This window comes from Lethenteron reissneri, unplaced genomic scaffold, assembly GCF_015708825.2.
Source record: "Lethenteron reissneri isolate LAM-NWPU_2019-01 unplaced genomic scaffold, ASM1570882v1 scaffold_1398, whole genome shotgun sequence".
NCBI lineage: Eukaryota > Metazoa > Chordata > Hyperoartia > Petromyzontiformes > Petromyzontidae > Lethenteron > Lethenteron reissneri.
Window position 1 is genome coordinate 73,044 of NW_026891111.1, and position 23,328 is coordinate 96,371.

Below are 23,328 nucleotides of genomic sequence, written 5' to 3' on the forward strand. Positions count from 1 at the left end.
CTCGCTACGATCCTCTTTTCCCAGCTTGTGTCAGCGCGCCTTACCACCGGCGCGCGCGTCCATACCACGCCCACATCGCGTGCCCAACCCCGCGCCCCGTGATCCATCACTGTCGGCGCACGTCAATACCACCACTACATATGTGTGTAGCTGTGTATATGTGTGTGTGTAATCTGTGTGTATGTGTGTAGCTGTGTATATGTATGTGTGTAATCTCTGTGTGTGTAGCTGTGTATGTGTGTGTGTGTAAGCTGTATAGTCAAGGGTTTTGTATAGAAGAGATCCCTTGTTGCTGCTGATGATGGTGATGATGCTGCTGCTACTGCTGATGATGATGATGCTGCTGCTGCTGATGATGCTGCTGCTGATGATGATGATGCTGCTGCTGATGATGATGCTGCTGCTGCTGCTGCTGATGATGATGATGCTGCTGCTGCTGCTGATGATGCTGCTGCTGCTGCTGATGATGCTGCTGCTGCTGATGATGATGCTGCTGTTGCTGATGATGATGATGCTGATGATGATGATGCTGATGATGCTGCTGCTGATGATGATGAGGCGTCTCAACTCGTACCGGGAGGCGGAACGCCGTAGTCGTGGCCACACGTGCGGGTGCCACTCCGGACGTACAAACACCCTGCCTGCTAACATGGAGTGGGAGCGATCAAGAAGACATTGGCAGTGGTGGCGGTGAAACTCTCCACTTGCCTCACGAGACGCCGAAAGTTCGCAGAGAGGAGCAGCAGTAGTAGCAGCAGCAGTAGCAGTAGTAGCAGCAGTAGTAGCAGTAGCAGCAGCAGTAGTAGTAGTAGCAGCAGCAGTAGTAGCAGCAGTAGTAGTAGTAGCAGCAGCAGTAGTAGCTGTAGTAGTAGCAGCAGTAGTAGTAGCAGCAGCAGCAGTAGTAGCAGTAGCAGCAGCAGTAGCAGCAGCAGTAGTAGTAGTAGCAGCAGCAGTAGCAGCAACAGCAGTAGCAGCAGTAGTACCAGCAGCAGTAGCAGCAACAGCAGTAGCAGCAGTAGTAGCAGCAGCAGTAGCAGCAGTAGTAGCAGTAGCAGCAGCAGCAGTAGTAGCAGTAGCAGCAGCAGTAGTAGTAGCAGCAGCAGTAGCAGCAGCAGTAGTAGTAGCAGCAGCAGCAGTAGTAGCAGCAGCAGTAGTAGTAATAGCAGCAGTAGCAGCAGCAGTAGTAGTAGCAACAGCAGCAGTAGCAGCAGTAGTAATAGCAGGGCCGAGGCAGCACAAACACACAAAACACTCTCTCTGAAATGGCCATAACTGATCATTGGTTTTTACCCTTCTATCTGGCAACAAAACTGACACTTTTTTTACAAGGAGTCATGTTTGCATAGACAAGGAAAGCTGTCTAAGGAAAGCTGTCTCGGGTGTGGACCAATCAACTTCAAGGACAGTGCATATCATCATCAGAGTTATGTTTTTTGTTTGCATTATGGCTGCAGGTATTGTGGTCTATTCAAACATGACTCCTCGTAAAAAAAGGTGTCAGTTTTGTTGCCAGATAGAAGGGTAAAAAACCAACTATCATATTTTTACTGGCAAATGAGGTTCCAATGGTGTAAATGCTTCACCCCGAGCTCTCATACTCTGATGGTGCACTGTATTGAGTTGTGCGCCTTTTGGCGTCATCTGGTCCAACACCATGTGAGACTAGGCTCTAAGGAAAGCTGTCTCGGGTGTGGACCAATCAACTTCAAGGACAATGTATATGTTATGTTCTTTTGTTTGTATTATGACTGCAGGTATTGCTGTCTATGCAAACATGACTCCTTGTAAAAAAGGTGTCAGTTTTGTTGCCAGATAGAAGGGTAAAAAACCAATTATCATATTTTTTACTGGAAAATGAGGTTCCAAAACTGACACCTTTTTTACGAGGAGTCATGTTTGCATTGGCCACAATACCTGCGGCCTTAATGCAAACAAGACACACAACTCTGATCATGTGTGCACTGTCCTGATTGGTCCACACCCAAAGCAATCAATCTCCCAGGCTGTACCTGGGGATTCACTGTTGCTACCGGTCCTGGGCCTCCCCTAGGTCGACTCGGCCTCAAATGAGTTCGTGGTGCGGTGTGTAGTCAACATCGCCACTGGGGAGACAAAGGCGGTCGGGCGTAGTGCTGACCACCCACCCCCTCGTGTACCGTTCCAGCCTTCACAGGTGCTACTCGCTAACAGCACTTGCCCCTACAGTCTGTTACAGGCTACACGGGGGGTCTTTGTGTGTGTGTGACGTCATCACAAGGTGATGGTTGTGGGCGTGGTTTATGCAAATGAGCCGGTGGGTGGGAGGGGCGAGTGCTCATTAGCATATTGACTCGTGTGGAGTCATTTCTGGTGATGGTGGTAGCTGATATTAACTACTGAAGGTGAGTATTGGTGGTGGTGGTGATGGTGGTGATAGTGATAGTGGTGGTGATGGTGGTGATGGTGATGATGGCAGTGATGGTGGTGATAGTGATAGTGGTGGTGATGGTGATAGTGGTGGTGATGGTGAAGTGGTGGTGATGGTGGTGATGGCAGTGATGATTGTGATGCTGATGGTGGTGGTGATGGTGGTGATGGCAGTGATGATGGTGATGGTGGTGATGGTGGTGATGCTGGTGGTGATAGTGGTGGTGATGGCAGTGATGGTGGTGATAGTGATAGTGGTGGTGATTGTGATAGTGGTGGTGATGGTGATGATGGCAGTGATGATGGTGATGCTGATGGTGATGGTGGTGATGGTGGTGGTGATGGTGGTGGTGATGGTGGTGATGGCATTGATGGTGATGATAGTGATGGTGGTGGTGATGGTGATGCTGATGGTGGTGATGGTGATAGTGGTGGTGATGGTGAAGTGGTGGTGATGGTGGTGATGGCAGTGATGATGGTGGTGTTGATGGTAAGGCTGTGTTGGGATTACATTAGGAATCGATTGTAGAGGAATGGGCATATGGAGTCGATTTCCATTGGGATAACATTGTCATCAATAGGCTGTATCCGTGCGTACCTGTGTGTGCATACCTGTGTGTGTGTACCTGTGTGTGTGTACTTGTGTGTGTGTGTACCTGTGTGTGTGTACCTGTGTGTGTGTGTACCTGTGTGTGTGTACCTGTGTGTGTACCTGTGTGTGTGTGTAACTGTGTGTGTACCTGTGTGTGTGTGTACCTGTGTGTGTGTGTGTACCTGTGTGTGTGTACCTGTGTGTGTGTGTGTACCTGTGTGAGTGTACCTGTGTGTGTGTACCTGTTTGTGTGTACCTGTGTGTGTGTACCTGTGTGTACCTGTGTGTGTGTGTGTACCTGTGTGTGTGTACTTGTTTGTGTGTATCCTGTGTGTGTACCTGTGTGTGTACCTGTGTGTGTGTGTACCTGTGTGTGTGTACCTGTGTGTGTGTACCTGTGTGTCTGTGTACCTGTGTGTGTGTGTTTACCTGTGTGTGTTTACCTGTGTGTGTGTACCTGTGTGTGTGTACCTGTGTGTGTACCTGTGTGTGTGCCTGTTTGTGTGTACCTGTATGTGTACCTGTGTGTTTGTGTACCTGTGTGTGTGTGTACCTGTGTGTGTACCTGTGTGTGTGTGTGTGTGTACCTGTGTGTGTGTGTACCTGTGTGTGTGAGTACCTGTGTGTGTGTACCTGTGTGTGTGTACCTGTGTGTTTGTACCTGTGTGTGTACCTGTGTGTGTGTATCTGTGTGTTTGTGTGCCTGTGTTTGTGTGTACCTGTGTGTGTGTACCTGTGTGTTTGTGTACCTGTGTTTGTGTGAACCTGTGTGTGTGTACCTGTGTGTGTACCTGTGTGTGTGTGTACCTGTGTGTGTGTACCTGTGTGCCTGTGTGTGTGTGTACCTGTGTGTGTGTACCTGTGTGTTTGTACCTGTGTGCTTGTGTGTTTGTGTACCTGTGTGTGTGTGTACCTGTGTGTTTCTACCTGTTTGTGTGTACCTGTGTGTGTGTACCTATGTGTTTGTGTACCTGTGTTTGTGTGTACCTGTGTGTGTACCTGTGTGTACCTGTGTGTGTGTGTACCTGTGTGTGTGTGTACCTGTGTGTGTGTACCTGTGTGTTTGTACCTGTGTGTGTGTGTGTACCTGTGTGTGTGTACCTGTGTGTTTGTACCTGTGTGTTTGTACCTGTGTACCTGTGTGTGTGTGTACCTGTGTGTGTGTACCTGTTTGTGTGTACCTGTGTGTGTGTACCTGTGTGTTTGTACCTGTGTGCCTGTGTGTGTACCTGTGTGTGTACCTGTGTGTGTGTACCTGTGTGTGTGTGTACCTGTGTGTGTGTACCTGTGTGTGTGTACCTGTGTTTGTGTGTACCTGTGTGTGTGTGTACCTGTGTGTGTGTGTACCTGTGTGTGTACCTGTGTGTGTGTGTACCTGTGTGTGTGTGTACTTGTGTGTGTGTACCTGTGTGTGTACCTGTGTGTGTACCTGTGTGTGTGTGTAACTGTGTGTGTACCTGTGTGTGTGTGTACCTGTGTATGTGTGTACCTGTGTGTGTACCTGTGTGTGTACCTGTGTGTGTGTTTGTACCTGTGTTTGTGTGTACCTGTGTTTGTGTGTACCTGTGTTTGTGTGTACCTGTGTTTGTGTGTACCTGTGGCCTCAACGTGCACGTGGCCTGGCAACACGCATCGTGGTAACGAATGGCGGTCGTTGTTGTGTGTACTACCTCTGTGCGTATGAAGTCATCCCCATAAGCCAACGTTGGGGTGAGTGAGTGGGTGGGTGACTGGGAGGGTGAGTGGGTGAGTGAGTGTGTAGGAGAGTGAGTGGGTGAGTGAGTGTGTAGGAGAGTGAGTGGGTGAGTGAGTGTGTAGGAGAGTGAGTGGGTGGGTGACTGGGAGGATGAGTGGGTGAGTGAGTGTGTAGGAGAGTGAGTGGGTGAGTGAGTGTGTAGGAGAGTGAGTGGGTGGGTGACTGGGAGGATGAGTGGGTGAGTGAGTGTGTAGGAGAGTGAGTGGGTGAGTGAGTGTGTAGGAGAGTGAGTGGGTGGGTGACTGGGAGGATGAGTGGGTGAGTGAGTGTGTAGGAGAGTGAGTGGGTGAGTGAGTGTGTAGGAGAGTGAGTGGGTGAGTGAGCGTCTAGGAGAGTGAGTGGGTGAATTAATGGTTGGGTGGGTCTCTGTGGGTCACTATGGGTGTCTGTGGTTCTCTGTGGGTCTTTGTGGGTCTCTGTAGGTCTCTGTGCGTGTCTGCTGGTGTCTACGGGTCTCTGTGGGTCTATGGGTCTCTGTGGGTCTCTGTGGGAGTCTATGGGTCTCTGTGGGTCTCTGTGAGTGTCTATGGGTCTCTCTGTGTCTCTGTGGGTGTCTATGGGTGCATGTGGGTCTCTATGGGTCTCTCTGGGTGTCTGTGGGTGTCTCTGGGTGTATGTGGGTCTCTGTGGGTGTCTATGGGTGTATGTGGGTCTCTGTGGGTGTCTGTAGGTGTCTCTTTGATGACGATCAAGATGTTCCCCTCCTCAGTGGAGCTGATCTCATTTTTGATCACTTCTGACAAAAAGCGTCAGTGGGGCTTGGTCAATACGAAAACAGTTAGAGTTTTAGTTTTTATATTTAGTTTAGTTTACTCTCTCTCATATCTCTCTCTCTCCCATGTCTCTCTCCCACGTCTCTTTCCCATGTCTATCTCCCCTTATTTCTCTCTCCCCGTGTCTCTCTCTCCCCGTGTGTCTCTCGCCCCGTGTCTCTCTCCCTGTGTCTCTCTCTCTCCCCATGTCTCTCTCCCTGTGTCTTTCTCCCATGTCTCTGTCTCTCTCCCATGTTTCTCTCCACGTCTCTTTCCCATGTCTCTCTCCCCGTGTCTCTCCCCGTGTGTCTCTTGCCCCGTGTCTCTCTCCCCCCGTGTCTCTCACTTCCCGTGTCTCACTCCCCGTGTCTCTCTCCCCGTGTCTCTCTCCCCGTGTCTCTCTCCCCGTGTCTCTCTCCCCGTGTCTCTCTCTCTCCCCGTGTCTCTCTCCCCGTGTCTCTCTCCTGTGTGTCTCTCTCTCCCCGTGTCTCTCTCGTGCAGCTGCTCCGCTCTTTGTGTAGGCCACGGGAGACACGGTTGTCCGAGGGAGACACGGCCACTCTAAGACCTGGTTTTCACCTGAGGACGGCTGCTTGCGTTGTGGCCGAAACGTCGTGAGAATTATTTTATTATGTTTTATTTTTATTATTTTATTACTTCCCTTCTGCGTGACTTTACCGAAAGAACCAAGAAGATGAATCCCTGCAGTCACGAAAGCTTTAAATCGAAAAATAAAACAATAGCTGTTATTTACCCCCAAAAGTCGCCTTGCGTATAGATGTTAGTGTATGAACACATCGTCCTGCTGCGGAGGGAGCTGGTAGGAACGTTGGGTTGCTCGCTCAGTGGCCTGCAGGGTCAACGGCCATGCTTATTAAAGGGCTTATGATGATGATGATGGGCCATTGTGCCCCAGGCTGTGGTCAGATTTGTCATCTTGCACTCCAACAGCAGCGCTTAGCAGAAGCCACTGGGTGGCAGTAAGTGGCTGGGCTCAAATATCAAATGACAATTCAATTCGCCAGTGTCCCTGTTGTTGTGTTGTTGTTGTTGCTGCTGCTGCTAAGTTCTCCCCCACTCTCGTGTGAGCTTGCCCATGTTGTTGTTGTGTTGTTGTTGTTGCTGCTGCTGCTAAGTTCTCCCCCACTCTCGTGTGAGCTTGCCCATATTGTTGTTGTGTTGTTGTTGTTGTGTTGTTGTGAGTAGGTGGCGTTGCAGCCCAGTAACGAACACTGCAGTTTAACACGAAGTAAGTAAAGACTTGCATGACAAATATCTGCCATCTTGCTGTTGTTGTTGTGGTGGTGTTAGATTGTTTAAATATGAACATCGTGACAAATATCTGCCATATTGTTGTTGTTGTGGTTGTTGTGTTGTTGTGGTGGTGGTGGTTGTCTTGTTAGATTGTTTAAATATAAACGTGTTAAATATCTGCCATCTTGTGTTGTTGTGGTGGTGGTTGTGGTTGTGTTGTTAGATTGTTTAAATATAACAACGTGTTAAATATCTGCCATCTTGTGTGTTGTGGTGGTGGTGGTTGTGTTGTTGTTGTTGTGGTGGTGGTTGTGTTGTTAGATTGTTTAAATATAACATCGTGTTAAATATCTGCCATCATCTTGTGTGTTGTTGTGGTTGTTGTGTTGTTGTTGTGGTTGTTTCGATATGAAGCTTTCGTGACTGCAGGGATTCACATTCTTGGTTCTTTTGGTAAAGTCACGTAGAAGGGAAATAATAAAAGAAGTTTCTGTTGCAAAAAACTTAGTCGCTAATGTCCAATACTATCGGTTTAAAACAATAAAATTTCAACCGCAGAGAAGCGTCGAGAAGCCCGTGGAAATTCCACATTCCCATGGCGCGAGTTTAGCCACAAGGAAGCCACAAGTTGCTGACCAGCCTCACCATCCCACCCCTCGTTTGTGTATCGATCCCCGAGGGTCGATCAGCTCTGTTACTGTATTACTACCGTACAGTAATAACACAGTAACCACCTTCAAGAGCCGAATGGCTCACAGGGCTATACCTAATCAATGACCTTGAACTCGAACCTTGCAAACGAACTATTGACTCTATTGTAAGCGCTGGTTAATAAGAATAAGAATGCTGTTTTGTTTTTTTAATGGCACCATACAAGAGCCCTTGAACATTGAGATTGGGTTGCTGCAGTGGCTAGGAGATGTTAACTACCTCGCCTGGTGTGCAGGAGGTCGTGGGTTCATTCCCGACCCTAACGCCTGCTGCTGTATATTTGGAGTTTGCGTGTCTCTCTCTCATCATCATCACGGTGGCTAGGAGATGTTAACTACCTCGCCTGGTATACAGGAGGTCGTGGGTTCGATCCCGACCCTGACGTCTGCTGCTGTATATTTGGAGCTTGCGTGTCTCTCTCTCTCTCATCATCATCACGGTGGCTAGGAGATGTTAACTACCTCGCCTGGTATACAGGATGTTGTGGGTTCGATCCCGACCCTGACGCCTGCTGCTGTATATTTGGAGTTTGCGTGTTCTCCCCATGGTGGCGGGTGGATTTGTCTCCGGGTCATCCGGTGTTTACCTCTACGTTTAGAATCAACATGCGTTCAAAGTATTTGGCTGCTATAAATTTACACAGAGGCTGCTTTGTTGAGCTATCATTTTTGGCCAGGTCGCTTCTGTTAAAAAACCGACATGACTCAGTGGGCCTTATTTGTTAGAAAAAATAAATGTGCAAATCCTGCTGTCCGTGACAGTGACACGTGGGGACCAAATGCAGTCAAGGATACGTTCTTTTTTCAAGCGAACCGTCTCACTGGTTACGCTGTGAATTGTTGTTGCATTCAATCCGCACAAGCGGTGTTCATTTTTAGTGATATTTTTTCAGCAACGGTGAAAAATATGCGTACGGTCGGAAAATTAAGCGAACTTTTTCGGGATAATAAAACCCCCCCGAACAAAACGTGTAAGACGTGGCAACGCTGTGCGTTGCTGTCACCGTGAATGGTCAGCCAGAACGGCATGGAATTAGTCTTTGCCGCATGCAGGAACACTTCCTCATAGGCACACAGATCCCCCGCAACCAGAGGTCGCAACCGGGTACCCGATACCCGTACCCTACCCGATAGCCGGCTACCCGTACCCAGCCAGGTACGGGTAGCCGTTTGCGACCCTGGTGCGGCCGGGTACGGATACGGGTCGGCCGTGAGTCACTGGTGAGTAACCGTTTGTCACTCATTTCGGGTAGGGTACGGGTACAGGTAGGGAACGGGTACCTGTACCCGGCCGGGTACGGGTACCCAATTGCGACCCTGGTGCGGCCAGGTACGGGTAAGGAATCAAAACCACGTTTGTGACCTCTGCGCGCAATGTAAAAGTTTATTCACAGACCTAAGCCATTAGTGGGACGGTGGGAGAAAAACAAACCTGGCCTTGGCAAAGCACGTGGCGTCAGTCTCGCCCGGTCATCCTCGCTGTCGATGTGATGATGTTCTAGATTTGAAGCTTTCGTGACTGCAAGGATTCATACTCTTAGTTTTTTTTCGGTAAAGTCACGTAGGTGAACAAAAATGATGTTCGTGTCAGATGTGCTAGACCACACACTGGGAATGGAGGGGGCGGGAGGGGGGAGAATATATTAATAATAATAAAGTATCTTCTTGGTTCTTTCGGTAAAGTCACGTAGAAGGGAAGTAATACAATAATACAAATAAAACATAATAAAATAATATAATAAAATAATATAATAATATAATATTATTATATAATAATATAATATAATAATATCATATAATAAAATAATAAAATAATATGATAATATAATTTTTATTTCTCTTCTACGTGACTTTACCGAAAGAACCAAGAAGATGAATCCCTGCAGTCACGAAAGCTTTACATCGAAATAACAAAGCAATGGATCTTTAGAAGCGAGCGTGAAGCAATGTTCACCACAGTTGTCCTCCTGGTTGTTTCCTTTGAGTGACACCCTTGAAGGTAAAACCGTCGGCAAACGCGCTGACGCGCCGCTCTGCTCGGTCGCAGTGGCGAGCTACGCGAGCGCGGCGATGCGAGACCGCGACCCGGATGAGGACGACGAGGAGAGGCTGCAGATCATCGAGGAGGTGGACGAAGAGGAGGAGAAAGACGAGGTGGAGGCGGCGGCGGCGGCGGAGGATGACGAGACGAACTTAGAGGGGACCGGTGTCAATCCCGGCGTGGACAAGACTGCCGAGGCGCTGGGCAGTGCGCAGGACGGGACATTGGCGGAGTGCGATGTGCCGGGCAGTGGGGCCACTCGCCGTGGTGGTGGTGGCGGTGGTGATGGCGGTGGTGGTGGCGGTGGTGGTGGTGGCGGTGGTGGCGGTGGCGGTAAGAGCGCACGTGCTCAGACTTTACAGCGTAGTTGTTAGCGTTGTGTTTAAAATGAAAGGGAAAAAAAAACACCTTAGTTCTTTCGGTAAAGTCACGTAGAAGGGAAATAATAAAATAATATTAATAAAACATAATAAAATAAAATAATTCTCACGACGTTTCGGCCACAACGCAAGCAGCCGTCCTCAGGTGGAGAACAGGTCTGACGAGAAGACAGACTCTATCTTCTGTCTTCTTGACAGACCTGTCTTCTGTCTTCTCGACAGACCTGGTTTTCACCTGAGGACGGCTGCTTGCGTTGTGGCGGAAACGTCGTGAGAATTATTATATTATGTTATATTTTTATTATTTTATTACTTCCATTCTACGTGACGACTTTACCGAATGAACCAAGAAGATGAATCCCTGCAGTCACGAAAGCTTTAAATAAAAAAAAAACACGTTTGTAGCATTTGTCGACTTAACAACAAGAACTAAATCCACAGAGTATATGTTCTGCTCCAGCGAGCATTGAGGCAGCTGTGATCGTCTCACTGGGTACCGATTCATTGCCACTGGTGGGAATTTCACATTCCCATGGCGTGAGAGACCAAAGCGGTGACGGGCTGAATCAACTTCCCATCCCCAAATGACGATTTGAACTCGCAGCCTCCCGATTGCGAGCGACTTTCTCTACCCCTGGGCCACGTGGCCAAACGTTATTCTGGATTGCGGCTAATTTCACCAAGCGATCGTTACGTTCAGCGGTTCGGGGTGGGCCAACCAGAGCCGGGCGTGCCACGCTTGTGGCAGCGGCATCGCAAGACACCCGGCAATTGCGTATTTGCCAACGCAGGCGGTGGCATCTCCGTTAAGCGACGCATTCGCAGAGTGAGAAGCGGAATGAGAGGGAGGCGTGCAACTTAGATTAAGGCCATCAGTCTAACTCCGTTCTACAACAAACAAAACACGGCCAAACCAAAAACACTTTTCGAAAATCACCAAAACAAAGCCATAAAATCTTCTTGGTTCTTTCGGTAAAGTCACGTAGAAGGGAAGTAATAAAATAATAAAAATAAAACATAATAAAATAATTCTCACGACGTTTCGGCCACAACACAAGCAGCCGTCCTCAGGTGAAGAACAGGTCTGTCGAGGCGACAGCGTCTAAAAGAAAACACCACCACGCTTGGCCATAAAAGCAATGAAACAGCGATCGTAGGAACCGTGACCGAATTTTCACGACAGACGACGTGAACAACACGGACCACCAAACTCGACAGCGGTCCGTCACATCGGTGGGATTGCGTCGTCTCTTCATGCACCACCAGCGGCCCCCTCGCCCCGTGCCTCCCCGCTAGGCCCGAGGACTCACGGCTCGTTTGCCGCGCCGCCGCTGCCGCCGCCGCCGCTGCTGCCGTGCCCTCACTGCGGCCGCGGCTACAAGCGTCGGGGCTCGCTGCGGAAGCACGTTCGCCGCCGGCACGAGGGGGCCCTCGCGGATCTCCACACATCACAGACGACCTCCCACCCGGCGGGCCAGGTGACTGACCCCCCGTTTGCCGGCATCATCGCACGTCTGAATGCGTCCCGTCTGAATGCATCTGTCTGAATGTGTCTGTCTGAATGCGTCTGTCTGAATGCGTCTTCTGAATGCGTCTGTCTGAATGCGTCCGTCTGAATGCGTCTGTCTGAATGCGTCTGTCTGAATGCGATATGTCTGAATGCGTCCGTCTGAATGCGTCCATCTGAATGCGTCCGTCTGAATGCGTTCCTGTCTGAATGCTTCTGTCTGAATGTGTCTGTCTGAATGTGTCTGTCTGAATGTGTCTGTCTGAATGCGTCTGTCTGAATGGTCCTGTCTGAATGTGTCCTGTCGGAATGATTGCGTCTGTCTGAATGCGTCTGTCTGAATGTGTCTGTCTAATGTGTCTGTCTGAATGCGTCTGTCTGAATGTGTCTGTCTGAATGTGTCTGTCTGAAGTCTGTGAATGTGTCTGTCTGAATGCGTCCGTCTGAATGCGTCCGTCTGAATGTGTCGTCTGAATGTGTCTGTCTGAATGGTCTGTGAATGTCTGTCTGAATGTCTGTCTGAATGTCTGTCTGAATGTGTCTGTCTGAATGTGTCTGTCTGAATGCGTCGTCTGAATGCGTCGTCTGAATGTGTCTGTCTGAATGTCTGTCTGAATGTGTCTGTCTGAATGTGTCTGTCTGAATGTGTCTGTCTGAATGGTCTGTCTGAATGTGTCTGTCTGAATGTGTCTGTCTGAATGTGTCTGTCTGAATGCGTCTGTCTGAATGTGTCTGTCTGAATGTGTCTGTCTGAATGTGTCTGTCTGAATGCGTCTGTCTGAATTGTCTGAATGTCTGTCTGAATGTGTCTGTCTGAATGTGTCTGTCTGAATGTCTGTCTGAATGCGTCCGTCTGAATGCGTCCATCTGAATGTGTCGTCTGAATGTGTCTGTCTGAATGTGTCTGTCTGAATATGTCTGTCTGAATGTGTCTGTCTGAATGTGTCTGTCTGAATGTGTCTGTCTGAATGCGTCCGTCTGAATGCGTCCGTCTGAATGTGTCTGTCTGAATGTGTCTGTCTGAATGTGTCTGTCTGAATGTGTCTGTTTGAATGTGTCTGTCTGAATGTGTGCAGGGGAATAGAAGTCGCGACGCGTCGTTGAGCTGCTTGCGGAGTCTTGCTTACTCGCCCCTACCCAACGCCCGTGCTGAAGAGCTTCATAGCTCATCTGATTCCCTCCGGTAAAATTGTTTTATTATTCTGATTCTCACTTCGCACCTCTGTTCCATCTTTGCGCAGAAGGGTCAGCCTCCCGCTGCCGCGAGCCACAAGTGCACAGAGTGTGGGAGAGACTTCAAGAGCAAACACCACCTCAAGGAACACTTCCGCATCCACAGCGGTGAGTGTGGAACAATTGCGACGTTTGGCAGAACGCACCCACCGACGTGATTTCCTTCATATTCTTAGGTTTTTTCGGTAATGTCACGTAGGTAAAACATCAAAATTAATGAAAATAAAATAAAATTAAAATCACGACTTGATGCAGCTAATCCGGCTGTGACGGTCCCACCTGATGACGGAGACTTGTGTTGCCTCCGAAACGTCGTGATTTTTATTTTATTTTATTTTCATTAATTTTAATGTTTTACCTACACGGTGACTTTACCGAAAAAACCTAAGAATATGAATCCTTGCAGTCACGAAAGCTTCAAATCTGTGATTTCCTTCCTGCGCGTGTGTCTACAGCGCAGGCCGCATTCACCGCGTCACACGGCACTTTGGATGATGCGTTTATAATGTTTTGCTTTGACACGACGACTTTCGCGACCGATATCGTCCACAATTCTGGCTGCCCACCTGATGACGCTGGTTGTAGTTACTGGCGAAAACGTCGCCGCACTTGAATTGCAAATGTCGTGGGTTTGCTCTCCAGCACGCCGGCGTGCTGAGCTCGTGTAACGAATCGGCACGTTGTGTTTCGCGTCGCAAACTTTACGAACCGGCCGTGTCGGTTTTTGACGACGCGTCGTTCACACTGACGCGATGTAACCCAGAAACCTCCATCGTGGCTGTGTTTGTTTGTAATTTCCAGGGGAGAAGCCGTACGGGTGCCCAATTTGCAAGAAGCGCTTCTCTCACTCGGGCTCGTACAGCTCGCACAAGAGAGCCAACAAGTGCGTGGGCTCCGTCACGGCGGACGGCGCGGCGCGGGAGGCGACATCTCCAGTTGCCGCTGCCTCGACGGCTGACGCCGGCAAGATGGAATGGGCCGTCGCCACGTCTCCCAAAGCCACCCAGAGCTCAGGTCACGATGACAACGAGGACTTCCTGCGGATCAGTGGACCGGAGGCCACGGGTCGTCCCGCCGGCAAGATCAAGACCAAAGAGCCGGATCTGCACGAGCGTTCTTCCCACGTGGAAGGGGCGGCTCGCCACGCGTGCCGCTATCGCCACGAACCGTTTCCGAGCGCAGTACCTCTGCGCCAACACGAGCGCTACCTCTGCAAGGTGAACGACGAGATCGACGCGTCGCCTCAACCGGCAGCGCCGCAGCCTCCGTCTCCGGCTCAACGAAAGAAGTCGAAGTCGTCGGCCGGAAAGGGGTTGAAAGGGAGCGGCGCTACCGGACTCGGAGACCAGTCGGCTTCCCTGAAGTCGTACTGCCTTGCCGGAAGTGTCGAGGCGAGTCCCGAGGAGTCGATGAAGATGTCGTTGGCCATGAACCTCCCCAGAGACGTTTTCTCCAAGTGGCTGGAGGAGAAATTCAACGCGGCGGGCAGAGCGCCGGAGCACCGTGCGTCCGGCTCTCCCTCCCGCGAGCTCGGCCCGGCATCGGCTGGGCACGCCGGCCACGGCACGGAGGGAAGTCCGGAGCGGCACCTGGCGGGCTCGCCGACGGGTGCCCGATCCGACTCGGCGGCAGGTCACGCGGAGAGCGGGCAGCCCGCCGGCGTGGCGGACGGTCCTCGCCGCGGTCGAGACCAGGCCCGGCCGCTCGACTTGTCGGTGCCAAAGTTGAGCACGGCGAGGCTCGGAGAGACGGGCTTTGTCGAGTTCCACGATTCAAGTGGCGTTGAGCGCCAAGAGGAGCCGTTGGACTTGACTTACGCGAAGAGATCGCACGGCGAGCTGGACTCGAGTGCTTCTCACGTGACCGACGGCTCGTCTAGCAACAACGGCGTTGACCGTTTACACGAGAACAAGCCGACAATGAACACGGTCACTTCCAGCTACGGCAACGGTCCCGTGCTCGCGGCCTTTCTGCCGCCCGGTTTGATTGCGGCCCTCCACATGGGTGACCCCGGCCTGAGTCCCTACACGGGCCTGGACCAAGCAGCCTTGCTGTCCCACGTGTCACCGTACAGAGGCCTTGCGGACGCGGCTGCTCTCGCCGACTTCCACGATAAGATGCGCCACTTTGCACAGGTAAGAGCAACTGCTTGGAGTATCTCTGTGATATCTGTCTGCTTATATGTCTGTCTATGTTTCTGGTTCTGTGTTTAATCTCTCTCTCAAATTTAGCATTCTCAGGAAGAATGTAATCAAGCAGGTAGGGTGTTGACCGTTATGTTATCCGACTCTCTGTTGTATTACATTACATTTCTAAGTATACTAGATTTGTGTTTCTATTTCATTTATACCTGATGACGATTGCTTGTGTTGCAATCGAAACGTCGTACGCTAGTATTTAATTTAAATTATTATTTTATCTTTATACGTGACTTTACCGAAAGAACCAAAGAATAAACTGCTTGGAGGTTGCGCTGTTGGACTAACACGGAAGCACATGCGCACCGGTGGTGCCGCCTTGTGTTTACAATTCACGTGTTGAACCTTATTCATTGTGCGGAGAGATAGATGCGTGAATGTTTCGTTGCTGAAATCCTTCGTATTACGTGATGTTGCGTCGAACTAGGATCCACATATTAAAGAGCGGGTCCCTCCAGATAAAATCTTGATGCAAGTGAGTCTGCCTCGGCTGATGAGACACTGTATGTCAAATATCGATCCCAGAATCTGCTTGTTCTGAATCAACGCTGCTGACATTGTGCACATCCACAAGGATGTAGCTGAGTGATTGTAGCTGGGTGAGTGAGTAGCTGAGTGAGTGAGTAGCTGGGTGAGTGAGTAGCTGAGTGAGTGAGTAGCTGAGTGGGTGGGTAGCTGAGTGAGTGGATAGCTGAGTAAGTGAGTAGCTGGGTGAGTGAGTAGCTGAGTGAGTGGGTAGCTGGGTGAGTGAGTAGCTGGGTGAGTGAGTAGCTGAGTGAGTGAGTAGCTGGGTGAGTGAGTAGCTGAGTGAGTGAGTAGCTGAGTGAGTGAGTAGCTGGGTGAGTGAGTAGCTGGGTGAGTGAGTAGCTGAGTGGGTGAGTAGCTGAGTGAGTGAGTAGCTGAGTAAGTGAGTAGCTGAGTAAGTGAGTAGCTGAGTGAGTAGCTGAGTGAGTGAGTAGCTGAGTGAGTGAGTAGCTGAGTAAGTGAGTAGCTGGGTGAGTGAGTAGCTGAGTGAGTGAGTAGCTGAGTGGGTGAGTAGCTGAGTGAGTGAGTAGCTGAGTAAGTGAGTAGCTGAGTAAGTGAGTAGCTGAGTGGGTGAGTAGCTGAGTGGGTGTAGCTGGGTGAGTGAGTAGCTGGGTGAGTGAGTAGCTGAGTGGGTGGATAGCTGAGTGGGTAGTTGAGTAGGTGGGTGGCTGAGTGGGTGGATAGCTGAGTGGGTAGCTGAGTGGGTGGCTGAGTGGGTGGGTAGCCGAGTGGGTGGCTGAGTGGGTGGATGGCCGAGTGGGTAGCTGAGAGGCAAATACGCAAAGGAGACGAAATTCCGTCGGTTAACCTCGGCGGCTCACCGGCGATCGCGCTCCACAGGGAGAGTCTCCTGAGCGGGGAGAGGGAGTCCCCGTGGGCTCGGTCGCGGTGACAGACTCGGGAGCTCCCGCGCGCAAGCGGCAGAGGAGGGGGGAGCGCGTGCCCGGGAGCTCGTTCGCCCGCGACCTGTCCGACGAAACCTTCCAGGAGAGCGGCCCGTTGTTGCCGCGGCACAAGTACGAGCACGCAGGTACGCGGTGTCGCGTCCCCCGCGCGCTTGCGCTCACGGGCGGCGGGTTTCATCCATCGTGCGCCGCTCTCACGCGTCTTCTCCGGAGGCGGAGGCAGGTGATGAATTGTAATAATCGGATGACGCGCGACCGTCGGCACTCGCTTAAGTTTTTAACGAAATGGAAGAATGAACGGCATGACGGACACGCCGTGTAATGAACCGGCGTCGCCCACTAACACGATTGTGTGCGCGGTTGGGCGTGCATGCGTGCGTGCGCGTGTGTGTGCGTGTGTGTGTGCGTGTGTGTGCGTGTGTGCGTGCGTGCGTGTGTGTGTGTGTGCGTGTGTGCGTGTGTGTGCGTGTGTGCGCGTGTGCGTGTGTGCGTGTGCGCGTGTGCGTGCGTGTGGTGCGTGCGTGCGTGTGTGCGTGTGTGTGTGCGTGTGTGCGTGTGTGTGAGTGTGCGTGTGTGCGTGCGTGTGTGCGTGCGTGTGGTGTGCGTGTGTGCGTGGTGTGCGTGCGTGTGTGCGTTGTGGTGTGTGCGTGTGTGTGTGTGCGTGTGTGCGTGCGTGTGTGCGTGGGTGTGCGTGTGTGTGCGTGTGTGCGTGCGTGCGTGTGTGCGTGTGCGTGTGTGCGTGTGTGCGTGTGCGTGTGCGCGTGTGCGTGCGTGCGTGTGTGCGTGCGTGTGTGCGTGTGTGTGCGTGCGTGTGTGCGTGTGTGCGGTGTGCGTGTGTACGTGTGTGTGTGTGTGCGTGTGTGTGTGTGTGCGTGTGTGCGTGTGCGCGTGTGTGTGCGTGTGTGCGAGTGTGCGTGTGTGCGTGTGCGTGTGTGCGTGTGCGTGTGTGCGTGCGTGCGTGTGTGCGTGCGTGCGTGTGTGCGTGCGCGTGCGTGTGTGCGTGTGTGCGTGCGCCCGCGTGGGTATTTTTGGTTTCTGGGTGTCGCTGCCTCGCCGTGTCAACGCGCTGCTCACCCACCAAAACCGGAGTGCAATTAGCAGCACAGCTGGTGTTTATTTGTAAAACCGATTTCATGTTGAGGCTTATCATGTCGGCGGTGAAGAGTATCCCCAGTGGGCACCGCTGTGTTTACCGCCCCCGTTTCATGCCGTCAGCCACGTGAAGTGAATCTCGCAGCCTCCCCAGCCTCGCTGATGTTTTATTTTACTAAAAAACCCGACTAACTCTTATTTCTACCAGGTAAGGCCCACTGTGCTATGCAGCTCTTTTTCAGAAGCGACTTTGCGATCACGAATTGTAGCCCAATTAAGTGGCTTTTCGCGTGGAAATTCACAGCAGCCAAATAATCTAAATGCCTGTTTATAAATGTGTGTGTGGGGGGAGGGGGGAACCCAACACACCTGGAGGAAAACCCACGCCACCATGGGGAGAGAGAACACGCAAACTGCAAATATACTTCTAGATTTGAAGCTTTCGTGACTGCAAGGATTCATACTCCTAGTTTTTTTGGTAAAGTCACGTAGGTAAAAAATGAAATTAAAATTAATAAAAATTAAATAATAAAAATCACGACGTTTTGGAGGCTGTATACAGCAAATTTGGCTGTGACGGTCCCCACCTGATGACGGAGACTTGTGTTGCCTCCAAAACGCCGTGATTTTTATTTTATTTTTATTAATTTCATTTTTTACCTACGTGACTTTACCGAAAAAACTAAGAGTATGCAAATATACAGCGGGCTATCAGCGCCCGGTTCGAACCCACGACCTCCTGCATGCCGTGCGAGGGCGATAACCCCGCCCCGCCGTTCCCTGTCCGTCGCAGGCAGGCGTCCCCACCGCTGCGAGGTGTGCAGCAAGGCGTTCAAGCACAAGCAGCACCTGATCGAGCACTCGCGGCTGCACTCGGGCGAGAAGCCGTACCGCTGCGGGCGCTGCGGCCGGCGCTTCTCGCACTCGGGCGGCTACTCGCAGCACGTGCACCGCCGCTACTCGTGCTGCGGCGACCCCGGGCAGCCGGGCGCGCCGGGAGCGGATTTGGGGGCGCCGGGAGCGACGGAAGAGCTCGACGAGGGGGATGACAGATGCGGGGCGGAGTGGGAGGATGCGCGGGGGGGTAGGTGGGTGAGTGGGTGGGTGGGTGAGTGAGAGGGTTGGTGAGTGAGTGAATGAGTGGGTGGGTGAGTGAGTGGGTGATTGGGTGAGGTTGGTGTGTGGGTGGATGAGTGGTGAGGTTGGTGAGTGGGTGGATGAGTGGGTGGGTGAGTGGGTGAGTGGGTGGGTGGGTGAGTGAGAGGGTTGGTGAGTGAGTGAATGAGTGGGTGGGTGAGTGAGTGGGTGGGTGATTGGGTGAGGTTGGTGAGTGGGTGGATGAGTGGTGAGGTTGGTGAGTGGGTGGATGAGTGGTGAGTGGGTGGATGAGTGGGTGGGTGAGTGGGTGGGTGAGTGAGAGGGTTGGTGAGTGAGTGAATGAGTGGGTGGGTGAGTGATTGGAAGAGCTCAACGAGGGGGATGACGGATGCGGGGCGGAGGGCCGGAACGACGAGGCAGAGTGGGAGGATGCGCGGGGGGGGGGCGTGGGAAACAAAGAGAGAGTTCCCGCCGTTGAGTTGAACCGTGCCGACGGAGATGATCCTGCGATGGGTGAAGGCCAAGAAACAAAATGGCGGCACTGAAGGGTCGAGTGACGACGATGCGTTGTTCTTTGGTTCTTTCGGTAAAGTCGCGTCTAAAGATAAAATAATAAATTAAATAATAGCATAATACGACGTTTCGATCGCAACACAAGCAATCGTCATCAGGTATAAATGAAATAGCAACAAAAAATCTAACCAGAAAACTATAGACAGACATATAAGCAGACAGACATCACCAAGATACATAGAGAGAGAGTAACACAGGCACAGAGAGGGGTGATCGTCTCTGTGGCGAGGCCTTAAATAGACAGAGGGGGGCGGAGGCAGAGAGAGGGAGGGGTTAGAGAAAAAAATTACATGTCAATGAGTACGAAGAACGCGTAGTAAAGTACGCAAGCTTGAACATTAGGAGAGAGGGAGAAAGAACACACTAAATTAATTTATCTGTCTGTCTATAGTTTTCTGGTTAGATTTTTTGTTGCTATTTCATTTATACCTGATGATGATTGCTTGTGTTGCAATCGAAACGTCTACGACGTCACGAAAGCTCCAAAATTAACGATGCTTTGACTCGTGATAACTCGCCGGTCGCTCTGAGAACAAATGCGTCGCAAGCAGACCACTGCCGTGCCTGAAATGTGTTTTGTGGATGCAGGATGTTTTTTGAGCAAAGGTGTTTCTGGACTAACTGAAATGCTGTTGGAATGAGTGGGTACTAGGGGCGAGGTGTTTTTTCGTATTAAATGATTGCAAAGAGGTGGAAAACGGAGTTAGGAATGGGCATGTTAAATGTGGATAGATAATGCTATGATTAGGAACATCTGTAGATGGAAGATACAAGAACGATCTGGAAAAAGCCTTTTATGTGCACACTTTAAAAAAGAATAAGTTTTCTACCAGTGCCGTCTTTTACAAAAGCAGCGTTACTCAATGTTTACAATGTTAAAGGTTTGCTTTCGCTAGTCTTGAAAAGATAAAAGTATTCTGCTAAACTTTCACGCAGTGTTATTTGACATAGCATGCAGCTTGTGTAGTTTACACTGTTTGTGCAATTCCTCCTCGGTTGTTGTCGTCTCTCTGAAGCTGCGGTGTTTGTTTGTTTGTTTACACGTTGTCATCTCTGTAGTTTATTCATTCCGTTTTACATGCAAGTAGAATGACGTTGTTGTTGTTCTTCTTGGTTCTTTCGGTAAAGTCACGTAGAAGGGAAATAATAAAATAATAAAAATGAAACATAATAAATAATTCTCACGACGTTTCGGCAAGCACCGCAAGCAGCCGTCCTCAGGTGAAGAACAGGTCTGTCGGAAAGACAGCGTCTGAATGAACAGGTCTGTCTTTCCGACTGTCTTTCCGACAGACCTGTTCATTCAGACGCTATCTTTCCGACAGACCTGTTCTTCACCTGAGTACGGCTGCTTGCGCTGTGGCCGAAACGTCGTGAAAATTATTTTATAGTTTTATTTTTATTATTTTATTATTTCCCTTCTACGTGACTTTACCGAAAGAACCAAGAAGATGAATCCCTGCAGTCACGAAAGCTTTAAATCGAAATTTAAAGTTGTTGTTGTTTACAATTGCCAGCCAGAACATGAGTCAGTATTAATACTGTTTGAGCAAGATATTTGTAACATTTTAACAAATCGTCCAGACCACTCACTGGCCTGCGTTGTACTGCGCGTACTATTTTAGCGGTGTATTTTAGCGATGTATTTTAGCGTTCTCTTTGCAAGTTGCTGTTTGACAAACGTCAGTGTATTTCTCCTGGATGTACAACCCCGTTTTTAACGAGCTTCCATTTGAATACATTTTGTTTACCGACGCAGCCAAGGCTGCCAAGACTTGAATTTTCTACATTAAAACTCAGAAATAAATCTCAGCGTCTTTATCGTAATGATCGCATTGCTCTGCAATGCTGGCGAGGGGGTGTCGGTGTGCAACTCCCGTATGCGCGATCCTCTCTTAGGACAAGAGACGCACACTTCCATTTCTTGCGCTTATCCAGAGTTCGAAGTTAACGTTCTCCCATTAAGTAAACAGAAGCATGATAATGGTTTTTTACCCTTCTATCTGGCAACAAAACTGTGACCTTTTTTACAAGGAGTCATGTTTGCATAGACCACAATCCCTGCAGTCGTAATGCAAACAAAACACAACTCTGATAATGTATGCACTGTCCTTGAAGTTGATTGGTCCACACCCGAGACAGCTTTCCTTAGAGCCTAGTCTCACATGGGTTGGACCAGATGATGCCAAAAGGCGTACAACTCAAAGACAATGCACCATCAGAGTATGAGAGCTCGGGGTAAGCATTTACATCATTGGAACCTCATTTGCCAGTAAAAAATAGAATTGTTTTTTGTACCCTTCTATCTGGCAACAAAACTGACACCTTTTTTACATGTTGCCATGTTTGCATAGACCACAATACCTGCAGTCAGAATGCAAACAAACACACAACTCTGATAGTGTATCCACTGTCCTTGAAGTTGATTGGTCCACACCCGAGACAGCTTAGTCTCGCCCTCGACGAACGAGCCACTGCACGGACCCACCTCGTTCTCTTCACACCACCCCCAGGTGTTGATTGTCAACCCTCACCCGGGTGCTCACCGGCTCGAAGCGTCGTGGTTAGAGCGACTTTGACTGGGGGCCGTGGGGTGCTCACAGCGCGGCTCTGTGAGTCAGCCCACGTTCAAGGCTAGTGTGATTGTTGCACTCGAATGAGCGTTGGGGCAGTGCAGAGGTCGCAACCGGGTACCCGATACCCGTACCCTACCCGATACCCGGCTACCCGTACCCGACCGGGTACGGGTAGCCGTTCGCGACCCTGGTGCGGCCAGGTACGGGTAAGGAAACAAAACCCGTTTGCGACCTCTGGGGCAGTGTCCCATCTAATAATAATTCAAAACAATAGATACATCATGTGCCTGCAGAGCTGTGAGTCGGTGGTGGGACATGTGCACATTGCCACAGCAGCAGCAGGGTGGGTGTATTGTATAGGCCGCAGACTTCTTCATCGCAAGGCCACCAGCGACATGACGCAAATGTGAAAACACACCCCCCCCCCCCCCAATCATGCTGCTGTCGAAATCCAAATGGTTTCAAGCGTGGTGGCGGCCCTCACCACACTGATGATGCCTTCATGGCGAAAGTGGTCCCCCCCTATGAGAATGAGTGAAAAACACCGGTACAGGACAACCTCTGTTTGCTTTCCACAAAGTAGTACTCGCTTTATCGACCCCCCGAGAGATGATTTTTAAAATTACAACTTTTTGATGGGCAATCTGTGCCCCAGCCACCGGGCGCTGTGTCCGATTCTACGACCTGAAACTTCTTTCAAACGGTCACAAAAGGTTTCCCCCCCGATGTGTTGACGGCACTGAGCGAGCGGTGGGCATCGCAGCCATCCCACGACAGGGGCTAAGTCTTCCTCAAGTACAACCGCTGCTGACTTCACCAAAAAATGAACCCGTAAAAACAAAGTTTTTCACGATAAATCCTTTATATGTGTGGCGGCTACTAGAGTCCTCTCGTCCTCTGGCTTGAGATGGCTGTCACTTATGGGTCAGATGATTGCATGGCACCATTAAGCAATTGGTAATTAATATAATATTTTTGTCCTAAAAAGTGTAAAATTTTGGGAAAAAAATTTCACGAACATTAATTGTCACGCACAACGAGTCTGTGTGGAAAATGTCAGCTCGATTGGATCACGGGAAGTGGGTTAAAAAACGACCGAAAGATTTGCACGGTCCTAAGCAAGCAAGCGAACTTAATATAAAGGATTTAAACAAGTAAACCCGTAAAAACAAAGTTTTTCACTATAAATCCTTTATATGTGTGGCGACTACTAGAGTCCTCTCGTCCTCTGGCTTGAGATGGCTGCCACCTATGGGTCAGATGATTGCATGGCAGCATTAAGCAATTGGTAATGAAATATTTTTTAAAAAATTCCCTAAAAAGTGTAAAATTTGTGAGAAAAAAATTTCACGAACATTAATTGTCACGCACAACGAGTCTGTGTGCAAAATGTCAGCTCGATTGGATCACGGGGAGTGGGTTAAAACACGACCGAAAGATTTGCACGGTCCTAAGCAAGCAAGCAAGTGAACTTAATATAAAGGATTTTAAAAAGATGCTTCCCGATGTATTGACCCTGTAAAAGTCGAGTCATTCCGTGACCAAGATCTGGATTCGCAGCCTCGCGATTGCCCAGCTTCTGCACTCTTGCCAAAGTGCAACAGTTGATGAACTACCTATTGGAAATTATTGATCGGACTAAACATCATTTGATCCACCGTAGGAATGCGATTGGCCACTGCTGCACTATGAAACAGTGCAACAGTTGATGAACTACCCATTGGGAATTA

At 50.1% G+C, this 23,328-nt stretch overlaps 1 pseudogene; it reads left to right on the forward strand.

Moving 5' to 3' along the window:
• The first annotated feature begins 553 nt into the window (after positions 1 to 553).
• On the forward strand, positions 554 to 20,801 carry LOC133362184 (zinc finger E-box-binding homeobox 2-like; annotated as a pseudogene).
• The last annotated feature ends 2,527 nt before the right edge of the window (positions 20,802 to 23,328 follow it).